This window comes from Hetaerina americana, unplaced genomic scaffold (genome assembly GCF_022747635.1).
Source record: "Hetaerina americana unplaced genomic scaffold, ioHetAmer1.1.p SCAF_2, whole genome shotgun sequence".
In the NCBI taxonomy this organism is placed as follows: Eukaryota; Metazoa; Arthropoda; class Insecta; order Odonata; family Calopterygidae; genus Hetaerina; species Hetaerina americana.
The window spans coordinates 14,599,779-14,623,599 of NW_027286763.1; the positions used below are offsets into that span (position 1 = coordinate 14,599,779).

The window sequence follows — 23,821 nt, forward strand, 5'->3', positions numbered from 1 at the left end:
ACTTCCAACCAAGGCCTATCCAGAAATGCGCTGGTGCTGATTGTCTTTTTTTAACGATTGTTTACAAATCGGGCATTTCGTCTCTATATCTTTTTGATCGCGGAAATTGAGTCCAATTCTTCGCAAAGTCACGTGTAATTTACGAAAAGATACGGTTTGACCCAATATAAAAAATACGGTACATATCTTGCAAATATGTACCCATTATTCATTTATTGAAGCTTAAGTTTCCTCGTATACATGTGTGTGTTTGTACCCTTTCTCTTTCCTTTTATTTCTCAAATCCTTGGTATTCTCATCTCGGCTTGTAACTCTTCTAGTTTCTTTTTTGTGTTTCTATTTTTATTTTCGTCAGTGTCCTGTTTTTTGCAGTAATTTATTTTCAGAACCTTGCATTATTTTTTAAACGGTTTATGTTATTTTTTCATGATGAGAAATTTAAAAGTATACTGGACTTTGGCGATGCTTAATGGAATCTTTGACCGTGCTCTCTCTTACCCCGTGTTTAGGCTGTCTTTATTTTGTACCGTTGATGTCATTGATTAAAAGTTCTCTTATTTTATTCCCTCATTGAATGGTATGTGGTTCCACGATGAACATTTTTTCGCATGTGGATCACTGGTAGTGAGCGCCCAATCCGGATGAGGGAGCTTTCCCAGCCGAAACATTCGCGGGGGTCTGTGGGGCAGGAGAGGTGTTGCCGTAAACGGGAGAAGTGACTGGGTTCCCCGGAAGCGGGTGTGTGCAGAGGCGTCCTTCCGTTGACGCCTATCCCCTTCACTCCCTATTTCGCCATCCTTCATTGTCGTTTGCTTTTAGGATTCCCGAGCGGGGCGGGTCAGATGCCAAGGTCAACGCGGAGACTGGTGTTCTAGTGCCACCCCTTGGCATGGGTGTTATGTAAACTCGTGGATTTAGCTCTCCTGGTACACCCTAATACCAGCCAACAATGTGTCCCCGGGATCTTTTCGACAATTACAACTCGTATTAGCGAAGCACATTTGGAGACTAACAGCAGCCATTGACTTTCAATCCGAACATTCTGAATGTTATGCAACACGCAAACCTTAATTGTAAAGTAAGTTGCATTTGTGTCTGGATAAGATTATTTTTGTTTGCATTGTTAGTAGTAACGAGAAAATTCATTTTTGTTGCCTCGACGGCTTAAATTATTTAAGCCTAAGTAAATTTCAATATTTACCTCTCTAGAATCGTTTTATTTCCATCCAAAGCTATATGCATCAATTACTATCTCGCATGTCGTCGCAAGGATGTGTGATAAGCAGGCAGAAGGTGATAGACATTGCAATAATTATGCCACTGATCTACAAAATGATAAAAATGAAAATTAAAGCGTTAGATGGAGGAATGGAACGTTTGCTAAAAAAATTAAATCCCTAACAAATCCTTCCCTAATCCAGTATCCAGTAATAGCTCTCCCATACGTATACGGGTTAATCGTTTAAAATGTCTTTCTATCTAGAAATCGCATTCACAAAGTGATTAGAAGGTCTAAAGGCTCTCAATTGACTGTGATACGGCTAACCCGATTCCTCTACCGTAGCCGCATAACATCCTTTGCAAAGACGTCCATCAACGTCAGCGGGAACTGATATTACTAGAGAGTGGTGTTTTGCCTTTATCAAGACTGCTTTTGCATATTAATCAAGAAATCGGAATTGCCTCTAACTACAGAGCTAACTACGAGATTTTACGTTTGGTTAGAATTCGACCAAAGTGTTACCTGACTTTTAAGACCTGGCGGAAGTTTTTTGAAGTACTAAATTATGCGGAATTCAGTCAGATACAGTTGTAAATGTGCTCTATGTGGGAAAGAGTCGGTGATTGGCATTATTTTAGTTCTACAAAATGGACTTCTTACGAAACTGATCTAAAGTCAATTTATTAAGGTTATTCTAAAGATGGCTATTGATCATTGCATTTCATAAGTTTAACGGCATAATTAAAAACATCAATGCATAAATCATTGCATTGGAAAAATATCTGGTGGAGGATCATATTTAATAAACTGATACGGCACTGAAATTCCTGTTATTGGGTTTGTTATTCAGGGTGAAAAAATTAAATTGTGATACTCGACTAAGTTGTTCAGCACTAAGCATTTTCGGAAACAGATTTCCTTGACTATAATGTTTTCCCCCTCACACCAAATTTTGTGGTGACCCATTCGATAGTACGTCATAAGGAAACATTTATAGCAAGACCTCGGACACGGTTATTTTAAATTATAGAAATTATTTCAAGTTTTATGAGTTTCCTTACAAAATGTCTATCGTCAAAGAAATGCTATGACGAGATCTTTTTACGCTTTTTAAATTGCTCGAACGGGTTTGATAATAATCGTCTACTTTTGGTGGAAGGCGCTTAGAGTAAGTACTTACTGCATAGGAAGCACACACTGTGTTCGAGGTGTGGAGAAAATCTCTCGGAAATACGAGGAGACGCCACGTAATTCCAAATTCACGCTCGCGATTCGCGCGCATCAGCGATAGATAGACCCATGTTACACGTACCGATCCTCATTTCATATGGAATTCTTAGGGGAGCCTGATCCTTAAGAAACTATCCCAAGCGCGTTATATTTTCGGTCAAATTGCCGTCATGTTGTCGTATTCCCGCTAGGAACGTTGTTGAGCCGAAGGGAGAATGCGAGAATGGTCTCATTTCACCCAATGGCGGCGAACTGGGGGCTGGAGGCCTCGCACCATCTCCTTCACCCTCATCCTCCCTCCTTTCTCTTTCTCTCCTTTCCCCTTATCGATGTCCTCATCTCTCTTCCCCACCCCCCTCCTCTTCCTGGCTCATCTCCTCTCTTCCTCCAGTAGTTCCACCTCCCTCGGGTTTAATTCCCGCCTCATTCGTCCGCACCGGCCCGACGAGACAAAGAAGGATAAACGTCCACGGCTTAAGGGCTTTTTCCGTGGAAAAGAAAATTGACTGTCTCCAAAAGGATTCAGCTCGTCCCTTCGAGGGACTTTGACTGCTGTAGTTCGCTGCGCAAGTAGACACTCTCAAAGGGATCGCACGAATAAAACGTATAAAAGGGAACACTCTGGGAACACGGAGACCTCGTACGCCATATATTCCTCCTTCGACGAGGGCGTCTCATTCCGGTCGCTGGATTTCCTTCCTCCCGCTCCAATCTCATCCCAAGTCCCTCCTTTTTCCTTTCCACCCAACCCGGCCGTCCTCTTTCCCTTACCACCCATCCCCACCAGCTGGAGTTAGGCGGCGCAAGACGCGTAATGGCGCCTCAGAGTACTGGTAGATATTTTTTAATGTTGCCGCGCGTTCCCAGCTCGCCCAGGGTCACCGATGGTCAAACGCCTTTGGATCCGACACGCCGCCGTCCTAGGTCATTATTTTCGGTCTGCTTCCTCCGGGATGGAAGCCTCTTGCACTCGCGTTTGCGCCCATTGTCTTTTTCCGTTTGAGCTCGGTGTCTAATTCGCTAAAGGAAAAGGGGAGCAAACAAATAGTACAAGCACAAAGTATGCTGACATGACCAGTCGTATAATACTGAATACCAAAACTGTGGATTCTTAAATGTTTCATGATAATAATATTTATTTCATTGCCATCTTTGAAAGTATTATTTTTAGGACAAGATGTTAAACAAAATGAACATACTAGTCCCGTGTACGTATCTTACGTGTGTATTCATATATTCAAAGGGGAATATATGAATAATGAAAAGCCGGTGCAAGTCTTTTCTGTACTAAATTCCCTTTGAGAAATATTAGACTGAGGTATTAGGAATATCCGCATGTTTCGATCTCATTCAACTCTTTTGCACATGCTTACTGTTATTGCTTTCTATTCTCCTTTACCGTCTACATTTTTCATTTACGTTTGACTTATTGAACTCATGCATGCATGCATCGTCTCTTTTTTATATCGTGACCTGCATTAGTCTTCGAGAAATCCCTAAAGTTCTGCTTTTTCTATACTGATGAGGTATGTTGAAATCTTTCCTCAACAACGTAATACTTATTACATTGACTACTCTCGCTCAATGGACCATTTCTAACTGTTTTTTCCAGATAACTTTCGTGATGAACAATTGTTTATTTATTGGGTGCCGTGCCTCTTGTGGATTTCAACTTCCCATTTTGTATGGGTCGTGGTTTTACTCTGGTCGATCGTACTTGCCTTTTACCAGATCTGCTTGCATTCAAACTGTGTAAAGATTATTTAGATGGAACATGCGTGGTCTCAAAACCACTATCAAGTGGCTAATAGCGCAAGCCCTTTGGTATTAATGATGAACTTGGATGCATGCTCTGTGATTTCCAGCAAATTAGGAGGAGGGTCGGGGGAAGGGGGTTCACGCCAGCCGCTCCGGCTGCGGAAGGGCACTCTTTGTATTTTCAGTGACTTTTCCGTTTCTATGCAATTAAAAATTCCAAACCCATCGATATGAAACATCAAATGCAAGACTCACGAAACGGTTTTCGAAAGACAAATATTCGAAGAAATCCTGGCAGAGTCGGAAGTTAAACTTTTAAAGTTATCATATTTCTTCCAATTCGGCAAATTATGTTCGTATTCGGTTTTTGGATATTTTATGAATTTGAACTCTAGAAAGTTCTCTTTAATTCATCTGGTGTTGGAAACATCTATTTTGTCGAAATTTATTGCAGAGAATATAAGCGCTCTCAAGGCAGGAAGTAGTAATATACTATATAGTATATAGTCTGTTCAGTCAAATTCAATTTTCTTGTACGAATAACAACATCAAGAAGAATTGTTCATGTTACGTGGTTTGCAGCGCGTTTTTTTGGAATTCCAGCTCGGATCACTTGAGCTATGTGTTTCATTCATTCCTCTATTTGCGCTTCTTTTTTTTTTCATTTTACCAAATTTTTCTTCCTCTCTTATCCTCTAACGGTATGTTTTTTGCTTATTCGTATTCCGCGAATCAATCGTCCTTTCACGACTAGCACATCCGACGTCGGTTCCACGCTTGTCGTGTTTATTTGTAGATGAATGGCTTTAGTCAGTGTCATTATTATTTTTTCGCCCTTGAATTAGTTTTAACAGTTTAATGCCCACAGATATCGTATTTGCCTTTAACGGGCTTGGGTGAAACTAATTCTTAAGGAAATCTCTTTATGCTATTACAATGTAACGAACCTGGACTGTGGATGATGTAGTATTTAGATTTGTTTTGTTGTAATATTTTCATTCTATGATTTTTATCCGATGTTTACCATCTTGAATCACATTTTGTTTTCCAGATATTTGTTTACCATTTAATCTACCACTTTCAAGTTAATTTGAGTCACTCGGGCGAGGAGAGCTTCCTCCGGGACTTTCCTCCATTCTACCATTTCCCCGGAGTCTCCTCTCGTCCTTATTCCTCCTCCCCTCCCCCTTCCCCCATGCACCCGCCTGGCTCTCCACTCCCATCCCTCCGAACGCCTCTCCCTTACTTACACCCCGTAGCGCAGCTCTTTCTGGAATAAATTGCCCACATTTACTTACTAATGATTACGATAAGAGACATATTACGTTCGCTATCTCCTTTCGCGTTCCGTGGGCTTATCTCGTTAGTGCGGTCTTCCTATTTCCGCCATAGTCAATGCTATAGGTCGAGTAACGTGGATATTAGCGCTCTTTTTAGCTCGCGATGAGTATCGACAACAAAATGCGAAACACTCCCGGTCGTTATGAGCAGGTTCTCGTTTATAACTCCTCCACAACTGTTGCTCATTTTACTTGCTTACGTACTTGGAAGTCCTTAATTGACTGACGCCTACCATTTCAACACGATGTTTTTGTCATTACTTCCCATTTTCCCGAACGAGTTTTGAAAAGCACCATGTACACGCTTATGAATATGTCCATTTCCATTTAAAAGCAATCTTATTGTCGTCTCCTTAATTTTGGGATTTTAAACCGACAAGATATGTAATTTCAAGTCAAGCTTCATGTTATCTTCCTGTGTAGAAAACCTCTGAACATTTCACTGAGGAGGAAATGGTTTTTGGGCATTTTTGCATGGGAATAAATATTGTGATGAATTAAAATTTAATATTTTTTTTCGATTAATTTTAAATCCAAAATTCATATTCGTTGTGTTGGGTGCAGTAGCTTTAACGATTAGATTTATCTGGTCTTGGTACTACTTGTCAGATTGTCCTAGAACGTTTAATGAAATCTAATTTCCTGTGTAAAACTTTAATTGTCTCATAACTACAATCGAAAAAATGTTTTAAGTTGATGATAAAGATCCAAGTTTAGCCAATCAAGTGTATATTCATGCTAAAATTTGCGTTCAATCTCTCATATTTTTTCCGAACAAACTACTGACACTAGAAAGTGTAAACTTCTGCAAAATCTCTCTTCTTCTCGGTTTCCTGAAGCCGAACGCATTTTTGCCACGCTTGTTTTCGGACTCTCATGGACCCCTGTTATGCTTCTATAGAATTGGTCCTTTTTGCCCACTGGAAAAACCGTTCAAACTTTTTGCATTAGTTGTCTAACAATGTTTACCTTTTTTTAAGTGCTGCACCTAAAAATCTTCCCTTTCCACGTCCATGATCCCATCACTTCATGTCTCTTATTCAATTGAAAATGAACTATCACGGTTGATAAACCTCGAAAGTAAATAAAATGGATGATCACACGCTGCTCTTGTGGACTACACCGCGGCATTTTAAATTTTTAAAACGGCTTTAACGGTAGCGGTAGTTATACGAACCCTAGGCCTTGAGTACAATTTCATGCATGTTAATGTGAAAACAAAGCATAGAAACTCAATTTTTTAACCGTATTATTTAGTTATTTTAAATAATGGATACATTTAGTTTTATGATTTTAAGAAGCGAATTATGAAATATGGTTGGGAAATATTTTAAACTCATTTTACTAGATTCTAAATAATAATACGATAAAATTCCTTTCAATTCGTCAAAAAATGACGTGTTTCCGTTCGCGTGATTAACTGTAACAATTATTTACATCAAAATATAGGTAACACGTATTAACCTCGATAGTTGACATGTGTGCTTTTAGTTTGTGTATTTATTTGAATTTGTGAGTAAAGGTGCTATCATATCCATTAGTCTCTCGTCCATTAGGAGTCCATTTAATGCATGGCCTCTCCCCACCCTTTCCCGTCCCCCCACACCCCCGCGCGAACCTCTGCGCCGGTGGCGGCTCCAGGATAACCTCCTCGCAAAGGGGTTCGCTTCCCGCTCCACCCGTCGCCCGGGCAACGAGCTCACGTTTTGCATCATCCATTCGATTTACTCGGATCTCTCAATTGCGGTCGTTGAGTTCTAATCCAATTACCCGAGAAGAGACTTGATTTTAAGAGTGTTAAGTACTATCATCATCGGGCGTCTCACATGACGAAAGAACGCGATGAACGCTTGGGGAAGTGCTTTGAGGAAAGTAGCGTTCATCATGAGAATAGTGGGGAGTGTTTGAATGAAAAGGATATGGTGAAGTGAGCTTTTGCACTGGTTTAACCTCAACTCGTATACGGTTGGGAGTCTGCGAATGGATTTAACTTAGGAATGGCTCATAATGAAGAGTAAAGATGTCAGCTGCCTGAAGAGTTGCCGTGAAATAAGGAAATGAGTTCTGTCATTTTATTGAATAGCCTGAGTAGGGAGACTTGGAAGTACGAGCGTTATATGGACGACTATATTATTAGATAAGTACCAATCGTTTGAGTTAAAAGCTTCCAAATTGAGAGGATATAACGTAAGCGCCGTTTTACATTGGTAAGCGAGAGGCCAGAGCAAGAAGTTAAAGAGTGAAATCAACTCACGCACGGACAAAAAATAAGGAATCCTTTTTTCCTTGCACTATAAAAATGAGAAATGAACCTGTAAAACGAAAATTTGAACTTCCCTGAACTGACATTATATGGAATGCCATAATTTTTTACTATTACTCTAATGATCTAACGCACCCTGCCACACACCCTTGTGGCGGTTTACTGGAAAGGCAGTAAGTGAACATTAAACAGTCGGTAACGGACTTATAATTGCTTGGTTTTTATTTTTTATTCTTTATTTTATCATTGGTTTTTTTAGTTTTTCTGTGTTCCCTTTGTAGCAGGATTATGGGTGAGACCGCAATTTATGAAAATGCCGATGAAAATGCCATCAGCAGGCTTCATTCTCGGACCGGTAATCATCAAGCTACTTGCTCTCAGACTCTATCATAATCATGACTGCATTTTCTCTCATTTAATGTGAAAAATGAAATGGAAACAATTTCGTCGGATTGGTCGTTGAGTCTTCTCGGTTTTGCTAAAGATGTGCGTCACTTTCCAGGATGATTGATCCATAGGACCAGTGAATTGTTATGTCCAAAAATGAAAACACAAATTTCTTTTAAATATCGTAACCCTCCTAAATCTCCATTCTCCTAAATGTGTGTATTCACCCCCTGCCATACACTCCAGCGGTGGCTTGCAGGGTCCATAAATAAATAAATCCTTTTCATCCTATTATTGGTAGACTTTATTTCGTCTTCTCATTAAATGAATCGATTTCATCAGGTCTTGAATTGGGCGAGAAGCGTGGTTGGTGATATTTATTGGTAAGAAATTCATATATTGTGACGTGGTCCGTTTCCCAAATGATCCTGTGAATTGCGGATAGAACAGTGGCTCGATCCATCAGTTTGGGATATGTCGCCAAAAGAGGTTATTTCATGCTCAATCCTACGCCGCTGTATGTTTCAGTATTTAGTTGCTCCCTGATGTTAATCTCTAGCCCGAAGCACCTGCGATGCAAGTGCTCGTTGCTCCATCTCAAACGCCATCAAATGTTTGTCTGATCACTAGCTGTCAAATTTCGTAACGCTTTAATTTTTTTTCTTGTTTCTGTAAGTATTCATCAGTGTTTGTAAAAGTTGAAAACGCCACCACTTCTGAAGGTAGGGGCACGATCAGATTTCTCAAGGCAAGAAATGTGCTACTTCGTGTTATTCGCCGTCAATTAATAGAGGCTTATGAAGACGATGTTACTATGATCTAGACGACTCTTCAGTCTTCATTGGTGGAGTTGAAAGTTCACCTTGGGGAGAAGGAAAACTCCACGGTGAAAAGCATTCTCCTCCACAACAACTTCAGGCCTCATGCGACTGGGAAAACGCACCAACTTATCGAAATATTCAATTGAGACATTTTCAACCATCCACCCAAAAGATCGGACTAGGTTCCTCCAAATTTAATCTCCTTACAAAACCGAAAAGACATATTTGCAGGAATGAAATATCTGGGGACCGGAACGTTGCAGTTGCTAGCGTACTGTTTTCCAACTCAGAGGGCCTGGGTTCGAATCCTGAAGACTGCGGGTATTTTTCCATGGTATCCGGATCCTTACTTGGGGTGCTTTGCGGAGAGCACTTTGAGTGAGTACGCCGTCCGTCGAATGGGACGTTAAACTGTGGGCCCCTTGGCGCTTTTCGTTGAGAGTAGTCTAAAGCCGAAGCCGGGTTTTTCTCCACCCTTCCCTCTTTCCCATACATCCCTTATGCCGCAAATGACCTTAGCTGTCCGTTGCCTTCCCTAAAATTTACTACTACTACGAAATTTCTAAGGAATGAAGGACGTAGAGAAGGGGTGACTACTTTTCTCAATTGACTTCCGGTTGAGCATTAAGAAGCAGGAATACGAAAACTCGTCAAACCTTATGGCAAATGCCTGAATTTGCTAAGGGAGGCTATAGGGAAGTAGTTCAAGGGTTTTAGTTAACTTATTAAACGTTTTTTAAAAAAAATATACTGATACTGCTCTCCGATTTACCGTCGAATTAACAACTTGCAAGTTATATCGTAGTAGTAGATAGATGGACGAACAAATTAAACTCCAGAAGCTTAAAAAAACTCCGGGATAGGCCTTGGGTTTGTTTCCTAGTAAATCCTATCTGTAGGTTACAAATACGTGCGTATGTCTCAGAAATGATATAGTAAATTTAAAGAAGTGTATGAAAGAACACAGAAAGATAGTCAATATAGCCTCCGGCCTCTACGCAAAAATTATACAATGAAACAAATGAATCAAAATCAAATGTTATTTACTGTCATAGTTCCATTTGCATTTATGAATTTATATAAATAATACTTTTAATAGAAAATAAGTAATTATGTTCTTCATTTCTGCTATTTTAACTTTTAATGGGCGAAATACTTGTAATCATCGGCTGTAAGTCGTTCTTGATACCAATTTATCTTCTCCTCTTTCAGGTAAGTGATTGTGGTCATCAACCATGCTGCTCTCATTATCCTGCTCCAACTACCTAATTACTGAGCAGATAAGTTCAATGTCTATTTATTTATATCGTTTATTAACAGAAGTATGTTTTCCTTTACTTTGTCTCTCGAGTCCATCTCCTGTTCATCAAGGGACTAGACTTTCTTAAAACAACAAGAAAACCGTATGTGAGAATCTGCCTCAAGTTTCCTAGCTGGTTAGAAATCCCCTCGAGTATTAATCCAGAGTTAACGTCATCATTTTTGACATGCAAGGATACTATTCATCAATTCTCCTTCCACCGGGATCTGCTTTGTTGTAACAAATTTAACTTAACGGGATGGGCGAATCGTCGATGTACCGAGGAAGCAATCGCGGGGAGCTGAGGTTTTATACCGTCAGGGGAGAGGAAAGACGATCCAAACGTAATTTGCGAGAATGCCGAGGGAGCGAAGCCAAGTTACAAGAAATAGTGTCGTGCGGAAACTTGTAGCATTGTACGTCATACCCTAATTTCCACACCAAAGCATGAGGTGTCCCCGTTCATTGGCCATTTCCATGATCAGCCATAAATCCTCTTAGGTTTTTGATTAGCACTGTTGCCGTCGGCTCTCAGCACCTCACCCAGCTCGGATTGCCCTTGTCGGTCGGGCGCGGAGTTTGCGTCCGCTGAGAGCGATTAGCAATGGGGAGAGGGGGACCACTCCTCTTTCCCGTCTTTTCGGGACCCTCGCGGTTCGCTCGCAATGTGTCTTGGCCGGAGGTTCGTTGTCCGAGCGTCCTTAATTGTAGCCGTCCTCCCGGCGTGGTTTCCTGCAGGTGGGATAGGAGCGGGAGAGGGTGGTTGAGGGGGTTCCGCGCCAGTGTCTTGGGAGGCTGGAAGTCGGCGTTCTTAAAAAACGCTACGATTTCATGTTCTTCTTTTCCACCTCAAATATTTGTATGCTTCAAGCGTGGCCCGAGAAGAAACCACATTGACCGGAAACGTTTTACATTTTTTTCTAAGGATTGCATGTTAAAATATTGTAATGTCTTCATTTTTTTTAGCCAAAGGGTCCATAGAATGTCGTATTATTTATTTTTTTTTAATTCCCAATATTACGTCCGTGGAATTTGTGTTTTTTACGATCCAACAATTCATCTTATAAAAATCATTTGCCTTGACCAAGACGAATGATTTTTATGAAATTGTTGAATTTTTGTTCACATTAGCAGATGACTCCGTTAAGAGTTACTGTCATTGCATCTCCTAGTTATTTTTTAATTTTCGTTTATGTTTTAGCTGATTCTCTTCTCGTCTCTCCAAATATGCGGATCACGTATCTTCCAATGATCAAACCCCACCCCCTACACCAACGTATAGTAAAACAATGTGTTGACCTTCCACATCCTGAGAATATGACAATGGAAGTTCACTTTTTACAATGCTATATTATTTTTCTGTGGCTAACTTTAGAAGCATTAATTGAAAGAAGGTAATTATCTATGACCTTTAGTGTGCGAGCTTAAAAATTTGAAAATGCTTAAAATTACACACCCTGAGATAAATACACTACCGCAATTTACTCATGAGGAATTCACTTTTTATGATGAATACTACGTACAGAAAGAAAATCTTTTTAATTGCTTTTCACGGATTTAATTCGATAAGCTTTTTACTGGATAAAAGAATATCTAAATTGCAACATCTTATCTCATAGATTGAGAATGACGCCGTTACATCACTTAGCCAATATTCTCTCTTATTTTGTTAGCTTCAATTATGAAGCAAATTATTTTATTTTTATGAAAATGAGATTTCAACTATTAGTATTTATGTAGGCTGTCCTATTCGTTGACATGTGTTATTGATTCGAGGTCTAGCGTGTTGCAGCTCTAAAAGCTATTGTTTCTCGCGCTTATTCCTTGGTCTTCTATGTGGTTTCTTACATAATCTTTGTCTACATTATGTAAATCAGAATGTGTCTAATTAACCATCCTCCTCTTCAAGTTATTGTCATCAATGGGCCTCCCCTTTTCTCATTCTTCAAAGGGAGTCATTGACCACACGGGTTATCCGTTTTACTTTTATAGATACTCTCAATGTTGTTGTATGCTAATATCACTACTCTCCATCTCGAATAGTTATTTTATAATTTTTTAATTTTAAAAGGTGCTAAAAGACCATCTACTATACGGTCGAGTATAAATTTATTCCTTTATTTATGTAATAAAAATTTCCGAACTTAATTCGGCATGTATTCTGAGTATTCTCAAAATATCTTGAAATATAATCCCAATGCCTCACACTCATTCCACAAAACAGTTAACTCGGTAAATAAAAAAATAACTGTCGGTTATTGATAACCCGGTCGCCTCAAATGTTGGCAAGATATCCGCCTCACCTCGTGTTTACAGCATATCGTTGGAAACCTACTGATTCTGCTGTTGCCTTTTCAAATACCTGCTGGATTTTCAGCGGAACACTTAATTTTACCATCTTCTGCTAGGTTGCATTTTGATGGCCACTAAAGACCGCCTTTTCCATGCTTGATCTTGTCCATGTTTTCGACTGATGAAAGGGGTCATCTCAAATTGTAAGAGTAAAGTACGTGTCATTTGGGGGTGAACATTGACGGGACTTACTTCCCATCGGATTAATTTAGTGTTTTCTCTGGCTTTTTCTGAGGGTAAACCGCTGTATGAATTCGTCTTCAGAACCTTGTGTGTTATATTCTCCTAGTCTATTGTTACCTTGTGCTCAACCTACTATGAATCTAAATCGCTCCAATTAATTGGTCGGTCAGTGTTTTGGCAGTAGGGAGTGACGAGTGACTGACCGGCAGTGATTCTTGCACTGCGAATGCCGATCGGAGGGCTCCAGGAGGCTGACAGAATTGATCAGTGGTATCTGCAGGAGCAATCTTGGCTTTATGAACTGCTTCATTCTCCATATCTCTCTTTTTAAGAGGGCTGTTCAAAAGACTATGTGATTATAAATTCTGTATTCCCATAATTTACTGCCAAAAAATTTAAAAGTGCATTATATTGCTAGCTTAATGTTCACTGATTATGTGATGCAAGTTTCATTGCTTTCACTTCAGCATTGCATCAGTTGTTTGGAATGGACACGTTCATTTCGCCAATCACGTCTATGGGGGTAACAACCAACCAGCTAAAGGTTCGCTATATTGATATTTTGGTTAAAAAATCTTCACCCGAGGCCTATGAAATGCCACAAAGGATTGATGGAGAATCTATTAGTCATTATTGCACATGTAGAAGATGGTTTGAAACGTTTAGAAAAAGGAGAGATAATCCATTTCAAAGGAAGGTGGGCCGGGAGTACCTGTCACTGCACTAATGGGAGTAAAAATCGAGAAATATTTGCCCTACGAAAAGACTGAAATGAGCCAGATTGAGGAGTCTAGTTTTCATTCATACAGAGAAAACATCTCGGGTTGTGTACGTAGCAGGATGTATAGTCGAAAAATAGTTTGTCTAAATTTATCTAGGTTTGATGGCATTATTTTTAATTTAAAATAGTTTCGTTTAAATGCGCATTTATTTAATTCCGAGATTGCATAATGTTTGACGGTGGTGATGAGAATTTGTAATTATTGTTTCAAAGACACCATCATCAAGAACTCAGTTTATAAAATGAATCCATTTAGTGAAATTGATGGCGAAAATGGTAGGCCTTTGATGTATTATTTATCAGCGTTTACATTAGCGCCGGTAATTCAGAGAGCAGCTTCAGCCAATCGTAGTGAGTTGCTGTTTCTGGAAATAAGGTACGTCAGCCATCCGTTTTCCTCTCAGCTTCGTTTTAGCCTGATTTTCGCTCTCCTCAATTAACCTCGTTATTTTTCGTTTACGCCCTTTCGCTCTGCCTTCGCTCTCCTGAGATCTCTCGCCATTGAGGCCGTAATCAGATGTGCTTGCTTACGCGCCCGACTTGACTCAATCAGATTTTGTGTCCGAGCAGAAAACGCTACTCACGTCATCTCCGGAAATTACAGTTCGTTCATCTTGGAGCTAATGTTGCGGAGTGGTTTCTCGGCGATGCGGTGTTACATTTCTATTTAAAATCCATCTCGCGAAAAGCTATTTTTGTTCAATAAATTACCGTCACTAAAGTGTCTCTTCCAGTTTGTGAACCACGTCTGCGGTTATTTATCCATTCTTGCCCATTTTTCGTTATGTATTTCTTGTTCATTGTTTTTGTTCTATTTCGTAAAAAATGTATGCAGTTAATTGGGAATGTGAATGTCCTTTTCAAATTCGACGAAAAATAATGTTTGCTATATTACTGGCGCGATAATGGGAAAGAAGGTCATGCAAAGTATAAATTTTAACAATCCATTATTTCATTGAAGATTTTACGTACACCTATTTCAGGCTTAACACATATGTATAAGAGAAAACTCTCTGTTGGTGGTAACAAAAGTAGCTATCATCGAGTTCCAGGAAAGCAAAGAGGAGTTTTTCATAGAAGGCAATTTGTATGCGTAATTATTTAAATTTTCGTGGGATGTAAAATTAAACTTATAAAAACACCCCAAAAATTCGGATTATTTGTTTACTCTATGGAAACGCAGCTACTCTTCCGTAAAACATTTTTTTGGAGTTGGTTATAAGTGCTTTCTGTTATGCGAGTATAGCCATGGCAAATATGTTAACAAATATGAAATTCCAAATAAGCAAGACTGGCGTCTATAAGAAACGACGTTTTCCCTGTGCTTTATAATTCAGTCATACCATAAAGGTAACTAGGTTTCCACCACCGAGAATCTCAGTTTAGGAGGAAACGATTCGAATGGTTAAACGTACTGGCAATCAAAGTGTCATGCCACCAAAGAGAATTTTGTATGATTTTCATTTTTCTAAGCTGCAAAAATTTTTTGGTGTTATACTTAAATTGATTACGAACGAAAAACTGCGCGTTTAAAGTGTTGAGAGCAGCAGTTTCCTGTTTCTTCTCAAAAGCTGGCGACTAGAGTATAGGTTAAAATGTCATACGATATCCAAGGCAGTAATTAGTTCATGAAGTCATTATCGTATCACCGTGAAGTCTAACATATCACAACATTTATAAGTGCTTTCTGTTATGCGAGTATAGCCATGGCAAATATGTTAACAAATATGAAATTCCAAATAAGCAAGACTGGCGTCTATAAGAAACGACGTTTTCCCTGTGCTTTATAATTCAATCATACCATAAAGGTAACTAGGTTTCCACCACCGAGAATCTCAGTTTAGGAGGAAACGATTCGAATGGTTAAACGTACTGGCAATCAAAGTGTCATGCCACCAAAGAGAATTTTGTATGATTTTCATTTTTCTAAGCTGCAAAAATTTTTTGGTGTTATACTTAAATTGATTACGAACGAAAAACTGCGCGTTTAAAGTGTTGAGAGCAGCAGTTTCCTGTTTCTTCTCAAAAGCTGGCGACTAGAGTATAGGTTAAAATGTCATACGATATCCAAGGCAGTAATTAGTTCATGAAGTCATTATCGTATCACCGTGAAGTCTAACATATCACAACATATATATATATATATATATTTTTAAGGTAATCTACCGGTTAAGGTAGGTTTTTCGATGGACACAACTACCAAACAAATATTTTGTGACTACTAACAAAACACAACCCTAAATTCTACTCTACACCAGGTCCCTCTTCATCTCTGAGTACTTTCTTCCGCCCTTCATCCCGTCCAACATCCCTATCCTGTTCCTTCCCTTTCCTCTTTTGCCCAACATTCTCCCCTCTATCACAGTCTTCAACATCCCACTGCCGGTCAACACCCCCTTCATCCACTTTTCCTGCCTCCATAGGATTGCTCCCAACAAACCCCTCTCTTCGCCCACCATACCAAGTACTTCCTCATTTGTTTTCTTCTCTGTCCATTTCACCTTCTCCATTCTTCTCCACACCCACATTTCAAAAGCCTCCAGTCTACGTCTATCCTCTTGCTTCAATGACCACGTTTCCGCGCCGTACATAGCTACGCTCCATATCAAAGTTTTTACGAGTCTTTTCTTAACATCCTTACTCAAAGTCCCCGTCATCAACTCCCTCCTCCTCGTGAAAGCCTCTTTGCCTAGCGCAATTCTTCTCCTTACGTCCCTACTACTTTGACCGTGTTGGTCCAAAACACTACCGAGATACGTAAACTGTTCTACCTGCTCTAGTTTTTGCCCTCCTATTTTGATGTTAAGCTTGCCCTTTTTCTTTCTAGAAAATCGCATAACCTTTGTTTTATTAATGTTGATTCTCATCCCATACCTGTCGTACTGAATTTCCAATTCACTCAGCAATGCTTGCAGCCCCTTGGCTGACTGACAAACTAAAGCTTGGTCATCAGCAAACCTAACTGATTTTACGAATTCCCCGCCCACTTTCATTCCTACCTCGAGTTCTTCCCATGCCTCTTTGATCATTTCCTCAGCATACAGGTTGAACAGCAACGGTGATAATGGGCAACCCTGCCTTACACCCCTTCCTAACACTGCCCATCCTGACTCCCCGTTTCCCACCCGCACCTGAGCAGTCTGAGACATGTACAGGTTGCGGATTAGCCTCCTTTCCCTCCAATCTATTCCTATTTTCTGCAGAATACTCATTAGTTTTTCCCAATTAACTCCATCAAACGCTTTTTCGAAATCTACGAAACAGGCAAATACCTCCTGGTTGTGTTCTATATTCCTCTCGATTAATAATCTCATTACTGCAATGGCATCACGCGTACCTCTCCCCTTCCTAAACCCAAACTGATCATCCCCTAAGTAATCATTTGCCCTACTCTCTATCCGTTTGTTTATGATCCTGAGAACAACTTTAGCTGCGTGGGATATCAAACTAATTGTCCTATAGTCCTCACATGACGTGGCCTTTACCTTTTTCGGAATCGGAACTAAAACTGATCTCACAAAGTCTTCCGGCCAGATTCCCTCCTCATAAATGCTACGGATCAGCCCATATAGCCTCTTCCTCCCACATTTTCCTAAGCATTTTAAAAGTTCCACGGGAATGTTATCTACCCCCACGGCCTTATTTAGTTTCATCTCCCTTAATGCCCATTCTATCTCATTGTCTAGTATGCCTGGACCTAAGCTGTCTTCCTCTACGTCATTTTCTTTTTCAATGTCTAACTGTGTTGGTCTGAGTTCTTTACTATACAGTTCTTCTATATACTCCTTCCATCTCTCTTGGATCTTTCCTGCGTCAACTATTACCTTACCCGCCTTATCTCTAACTATTAGCATAGCTCTTCCTTTCTTACTTCCCGATAACGATTTAACTTTGCTGTACAGCGCACCGATTTCACCCTTCCTCTGCAGACTTTCCATATCCTCGCACTCCGTTTTCCACCATGCGTCTTTTGCCTTATTTGTTGCCCGCCTCAATTTATTGTTCAATTCTTTCTACTTCATTTTGCCTAATTCTGTATTTATATTCTTCCATTTCCGCCGCTCATCCATCTTTGTAATCATCTCATCCGTGATCCATGGTTTCCTAGTCCTTTTAGCGTTAACGGTTCCAATAGTGTCTTTTGCGGCTTTAGACAACCCATGTTTGATCATTTCCCATTTTTCTTCGATAGTAATAAGCCCTTTACCATCCTCCATGATTTTCTCTACTGCCTGTTTGTATTCCTTCCTTTTCAAACCATTTAATGCTTCTAAATTCCTTTTTCTAACTCGCCGCCCCTGCCTTATCTTTTTGAAACGTACGCTACATTTCATAACAACTAAATTGTGGTCTGAGTCCGCATCCGCTCCCGGAAAGCTGTGGGAATTTATCACACTATTCCTAAACCTGTGTCTAACCAGGATATAATCTAGCTGATATCTTCCTGAGTCACCAGGCATTTTCCATGTATACCTGCGTCTTTTGTGGTGTCTAAACCAAGTGTTGGTGATGACCAACCCCTGTCTCCTGCAGAACTCAACTGCTTTCTCCCCGCGGTCATTCCTCGTGCCTAAACCGTAGTCGCCCACCTCATCACCATCTCTTCCTTCGCCTACCGTCGCATTCCAATCCCCCATCACTATCAAATGTTTCCCTGCAGGAACACACGCGATCATGTCCTCTAACTGATCGTATATCTTATCGACCTCTTCTTCCTTATGGTTGCTCGGTGGCATGTATACCTGAATAATAACTAAGTTCGTCGGTTCTGCTTTTATCTCTACTAGTAGTATTCTATCCGTTACCTGCTCTATGTTGACTACGCTTCTTCCTACCTCTTCATTTAATACTATGGCAACCCCTCGTTGGCTCTCGTCCCCACCGCTGTATATTATTCTATACTTATCACTCCAGTAACCCCCGCTATCTTTCCATCTCACCTCGCATAGACCTAAAATATCTATATTTCCCCTTTCCATCTCTCGCTTAACATTCTCCAATTTCCCTGTCCTCATCATTGTCCTAACATTCCACGTTCCTATTCTAACTAATTTGGTCTTCTTCTCCTGCGTCTTCTGTCCTGCTGCTGCTGGTTTTCCCTTGCAAGGGTTTCGTGGGATGACGACCGCGGAAGCCTTGCCTCCCCCGCTGCCGGGTACGACACACGGCCGATTGAGCCGAGCCCCGTGGTTGCCAGGACTCAAATTATCTCTATTGTCCATCATATTTTTCTAGGGAATGATAATTGAGGTGGTTTCCCGTTGCCTTCCTCAATAGTGTTTTTAATGTGACACCATCACTTACTGGCCGCCCCACTGGGGTCAGACGCCATTGCAGCCGCCTCACTGAGGAACAGACGCTGCGTGGACTACCTTTCGTCTGGCTCCTAACCTTCGACCTATCTGGCATGGGTGACCCTACCAGGAGCAATAATTATTACTCCCGCCAGCACAGCTCTAGGGGTCATCGGAACGCACAAGCCCTTCCACCACGTCAAGGTTGTAGTCCGGGGAGGGATATATATATATATATATATATATATATATATATATATATATATATATATATATATATATATATATACATTCAAACACGAAATCCCGCCAAACGGCGAATAAATACTCATATATACAGAAACAGATATAAGGAAAAGGGATAGGAACACATATAAAGGACGAACACAATAGAGGTGGGGAAGGCGGAATCGAACGGATCACAAGAGTAAAAATATTTCCTCAACCGGGACTCGAACCTCGGATCTTTCCACTTGCCGGGCGGATGCTCTTAACCACTTGAGCTATCGATGATAGTCAATTTACCCTGAGATCCGTGGGTCTAATATGTCGCCAAGCGCCCCGATGATGTTGTATGAATTCTAACCCACTGTCCTTTCCTTTCCTTGTGTATTGTCTATTTCTCCTTTGGTGGGTGAAACTGCCCCCTGACGCCATCTCTTGGCTGAAAGAATCGGGGCGCTTGGCGACATATTAGACCCACGGATCTCAGGGTAAAATGACTATCCTCGATAGCTCAAGTGGTTAAGAGCATCCGCCCGGCAAGTGGAAAGATCCGAGGTTCGAGTCCCGGTTGAGGAAATATTTTTACTCTTGTGATCCGTTCGATTCCGCCTTCCCCACCTCTATTGTGTTCGTCCTTTATATGTGTTCCTATCCCTTTTCCTTATATCTGTTTCTGTATAATTGAGTATATATATATATATATATATATATATATATATATATATATATAACGATTGTACGGAAAAACTCATACGAGCGGCACAATAATGGGCTGACACAACATAACACAAATAGAACAGAATAGACACATATAAAAGAACACTTACACGGTAAATTGTTCGAGCTTTCGGCTCTCTCAGGGGCCTTCTTCAAGAGAGACTCTATATATATATATATATATATATATATATATATATATAGATATAGATATACATCTGTGATATATAATATATATAATATGTCTATATAACTTCTGTGAAACACGAATGTAAATAATAATGTATATGAAGTTAGCACTACCGAACAAAGACAAAAACACAGAAACACACAAAAAAAAAGAAAAGAAACTGTCGTGTTCAAATTTTCAGTGGTACAAGTAACCTTTATCGAAGAAGAGAAATGTTTCTTCTTTGTCTTCCTTGGGAAAGGTGGCTTTTACCACCGAAAATTCGAAATCAAGTGAGTTTCTTTTCTTTTTTGTGTTTCTTCGTTTACTAGTGCTAAATTTATATACAGGGTCGCACCCAAAAGTGGTAGGGCTGCTTTTTTTACAAGAATTTTATTGACGATATACTTACATCTACTTAATAATCTTCAAAGTATGCTCCTTGAGCTGCTACACACTTAGTATAACGTTGCTCCCATTCCCCGTACGCCCGCTGGAAATTTTCTTTAGGGATGCCGTTGATGGCCCTCGTCGAAGCCTCTTGAACGGCCTTTATTGAGTCAAAACGTCCTCTCTAGAGCTGTCTTTTCATCAGGGGGAAGAAGAAGAAGTCCAGTTGTGCCAGATCGGGAGAATAGGGCGGGTGCGGCAACGTGGCACCGCCGTATTTGGCCAGGAGCTGTCTGACGACGAGCGCGCCATGGCACGGCGCGTTGTCATGATGAACCACCCAGCAGTTTGCTATGGCCGGTCCGACTCTTTTCACGCGTTCTCGGAGGCGGGTGAGCACCTGCACGGAAAATTTCGCATTCACAGTCTCTCCTGGTGGGACAAACTCCTTGTGAACCACTCCATGACGGTCGAAAAACACAATCAACATCGTTTTGATTTTTGATTTGCTCATGCGAGACTTTTTTGGACGTGGGGACGCGGAAGCGTGCCATTCCACGGATTGTGTTTTCGTTTCGGGGTCATATAGGAAAACCCATGTTTCATCACCAGTTATCACATTGTTCAAACAATTTTCATCTCGGTGCAAATTGGCTAACACTTCTTCGTAAATGCGCACACGCGCATTTACGAAGAAGTGTTAGCCAATTTGAGTTAGCCATTCTGAGTGCCGACCTGTTGGTCGACACTCAGAATTTTCGGCATCATCTTGGCGCAAACCTTGCACATGGCCAAATCCTGTGAAATAATGCGTTGGACGTTGGATGCAGACAGACCCAACTGGTCTGCAATTTCTTCACTGGTTAAGCGTCGGTCTGTGTTCAGCAGTGTCCTCACTCTGTCCACATTCGTGTCGGTTCTTGCCGTCGACGGCCGTCCGGAGCGATGGTCGTCTTCAACGAGCACCCTACCCTCTTTAAACAACTTGTGCCACTCAAATACTGTGGAACGGCTTAAGGCAGTGTCCCCATTAGCCTGCTTGATCATATCGAGGGTCTCAGTTGCTGTCTTCCCGAGTTTCGCACAAAACTTCACGGAATAACGTTGCTCTAAATTCAGATTCATTTTGTTTTTCGACGCGGACAAAAAACTTGCTTCACTAAAAACGGTGTCCTCACTCAACGACAGCCCGCAGGTGACTGAGGTTGGAGTTGGTCTGTTGCTAAAAGCCCCCTCCACCTTACCCTGCCAGGCAGACCCCCCTCCACCGCTCCGTTCGCGTCAGAGAAAATCAGTCCTACCACTTTTGGGTGCGACCCTGTATTTATACATATTATTATTATTATTTGGTAATCTGCCGGTTAAGATAGGTTTTTGGATGGACATAATTACTAATTAAATAATTTGTGACCAATAGCAAAAAACAACATCCTACTCTACATCAGGTCCCTCTTCAGCTCTGAGTACTTTCTTCCTCCCTTTATCCCGTCCAACATCCCTATCCTTTTCCTTCCCTTTCCTCGTTTTCCTAACATTCTCCCCTCAATTACAGTCTTCAACATCCCACTTCCGGTCAATACCCCCTTCATCAACTTTTCCTGCCTCCATAGGATTTCTCCCAACAAACCCCTCTCTTCGCCCACCATACCAAGTACTTCCTCGTTTGCTTTCTTCTCTGTCCATTTCACCTTCTCAATTCTTCTCCATACCCACTTTTCAAAAGCCTCCAGTCTACGTCTATCCTCCTGCTTCAATGACCACGTTCTCGCACCGTACATAGCTACGCTCCATATCAAAGTGCTTACGAGTCTTTTCTTAACATCCTTACTCAACGTCCCTGTCATCAATTCCCTCCTCCTCGTGAAAGCCTCTTTGCCTAGCGCAATTCTTCTCCTTACGTCCCTACTACTTTGACCGTGTTTGTCCTAAACACTACCGAGATACGTAAACTGTTCTACCTGCTCTAGTTTTTGCCCTCCTATTTTAATAATAAGATTAGCCATTTTTCTTTCTAGAAAATCGCATAACCTTTGTTTCATTAATATTGATTCTCATCCCATAAACACTGAATCATCGCACTGAATTTGCAATTCACTAATTAATGCTTGCAACCCCTTGGCTGACTGACAAACTAAAGCTTGGTCATCAGCGAACCTAACTGATTTTACGAATTCCCCGCCCACTTTCATTCCTACCTCCAGTTCTCCCCATTCCTCTTTAATCATTTCCTCTGCATACAGGTTGAACAGCAACGGTGATAATGGGCAACCCTGCCTAGCACCTCTTCCTAACACTGCCCATCCGGACTCCCCGTTCCCCACTCGCACCTGAGCAGTCTGAGACATGTACAGGTTGCGTATTAGCCTCCTTTCCCTCTAATCTATTCCTATTTTCTGCAATATACTCATTAGTTTTTCCCAATTCAATCTATCAAACGCTTTTCCGAAATCTACGAAACAGGCAAATACCTCCTGGTTGTGTTCTATATTCATCCCGATTAATAATCTCATTATTGTATATATATATATATATATATATATATATATATATATATATATATATATATATATATATACACATATATATACATATACATATATATACATATACACATATATATATACATACATATATATATATATATATATATATATATATATATATATATATGTGTGTGTGTGTGTGTGTGTGTGTTCCTCATGGCACTATGCTCCCTTCTCCCCCCCTCCACAGCTAATGGAGCACGCATTATCATCGCCCTCGTTGTATAGTTATCCTCTTGGTTAACTTCACTTCCCTAATGAGGGAAATCCTCCCAAGCGCAGAAAGCGGGCGACGCTCCATTCCTTTGTTTTTCATCGTATTATTTTTTTCGAAGTGGTTTGGGCTTTGTTTTCGTCGTGGTTGCAGACGCCACCGTTAAATGGGAAAGGAGTAAGGGTTTCTTTTTAATTTATTTTAAAAACAGCGCCCAGGTTTTGAATATATATTTCCTTCCTTCTCTTTACTTCTTTAATTCCCAGGTGGTGTGCTTTCGCGTAATTTGCTCCCTTGGCGTCGTCCTACCTGCGCGGGGAAATTGGGTCGCTTTGCCCCGCCTCCATGCCTTCGATCCCTCTCCCTCAGACCCCACTCTGTTTCCCATAGTGTCCCATCCTCGAAAGACCTCCCGAGAATATACCGTCCCTACTTCACCGGGATGCACGGCTGTGAAGTGTACGCAAACATTTCTTTTTTGTGAACTGCGTGTCTAAAATTTGCCACGAGATTAGATTTAGCATGACGGTTATGTTGTGGGATTTCGGTTGGGAGGGTCTTCATTCGCAGAGAGAGCAGGCAATACTAAAAGTTTTACTGAGGGACAGGGCACATGAGTCTACTTGCTACAC

At 40.8% G+C, this 23,821-nt stretch overlaps 1 protein-coding gene and 1 non-coding gene across 3 annotated transcripts in view; both read left to right on the forward strand.

Moving 5' to 3' along the window:
* Appl (amyloid-beta-like protein) overlaps positions 1–23,821 on the forward strand; it is a 408,236-nt gene that overhangs the window by 173,672 nt on the left and 210,743 nt on the right. The window lies entirely within an intron of this gene.
* Positions 19,657–19,732, forward strand: TRNAA-GGC (transfer RNA alanine (anticodon GGC)). Its single transcript has one exon. It is a non-coding gene; the product is annotated as a tRNA-Ala (tRNA).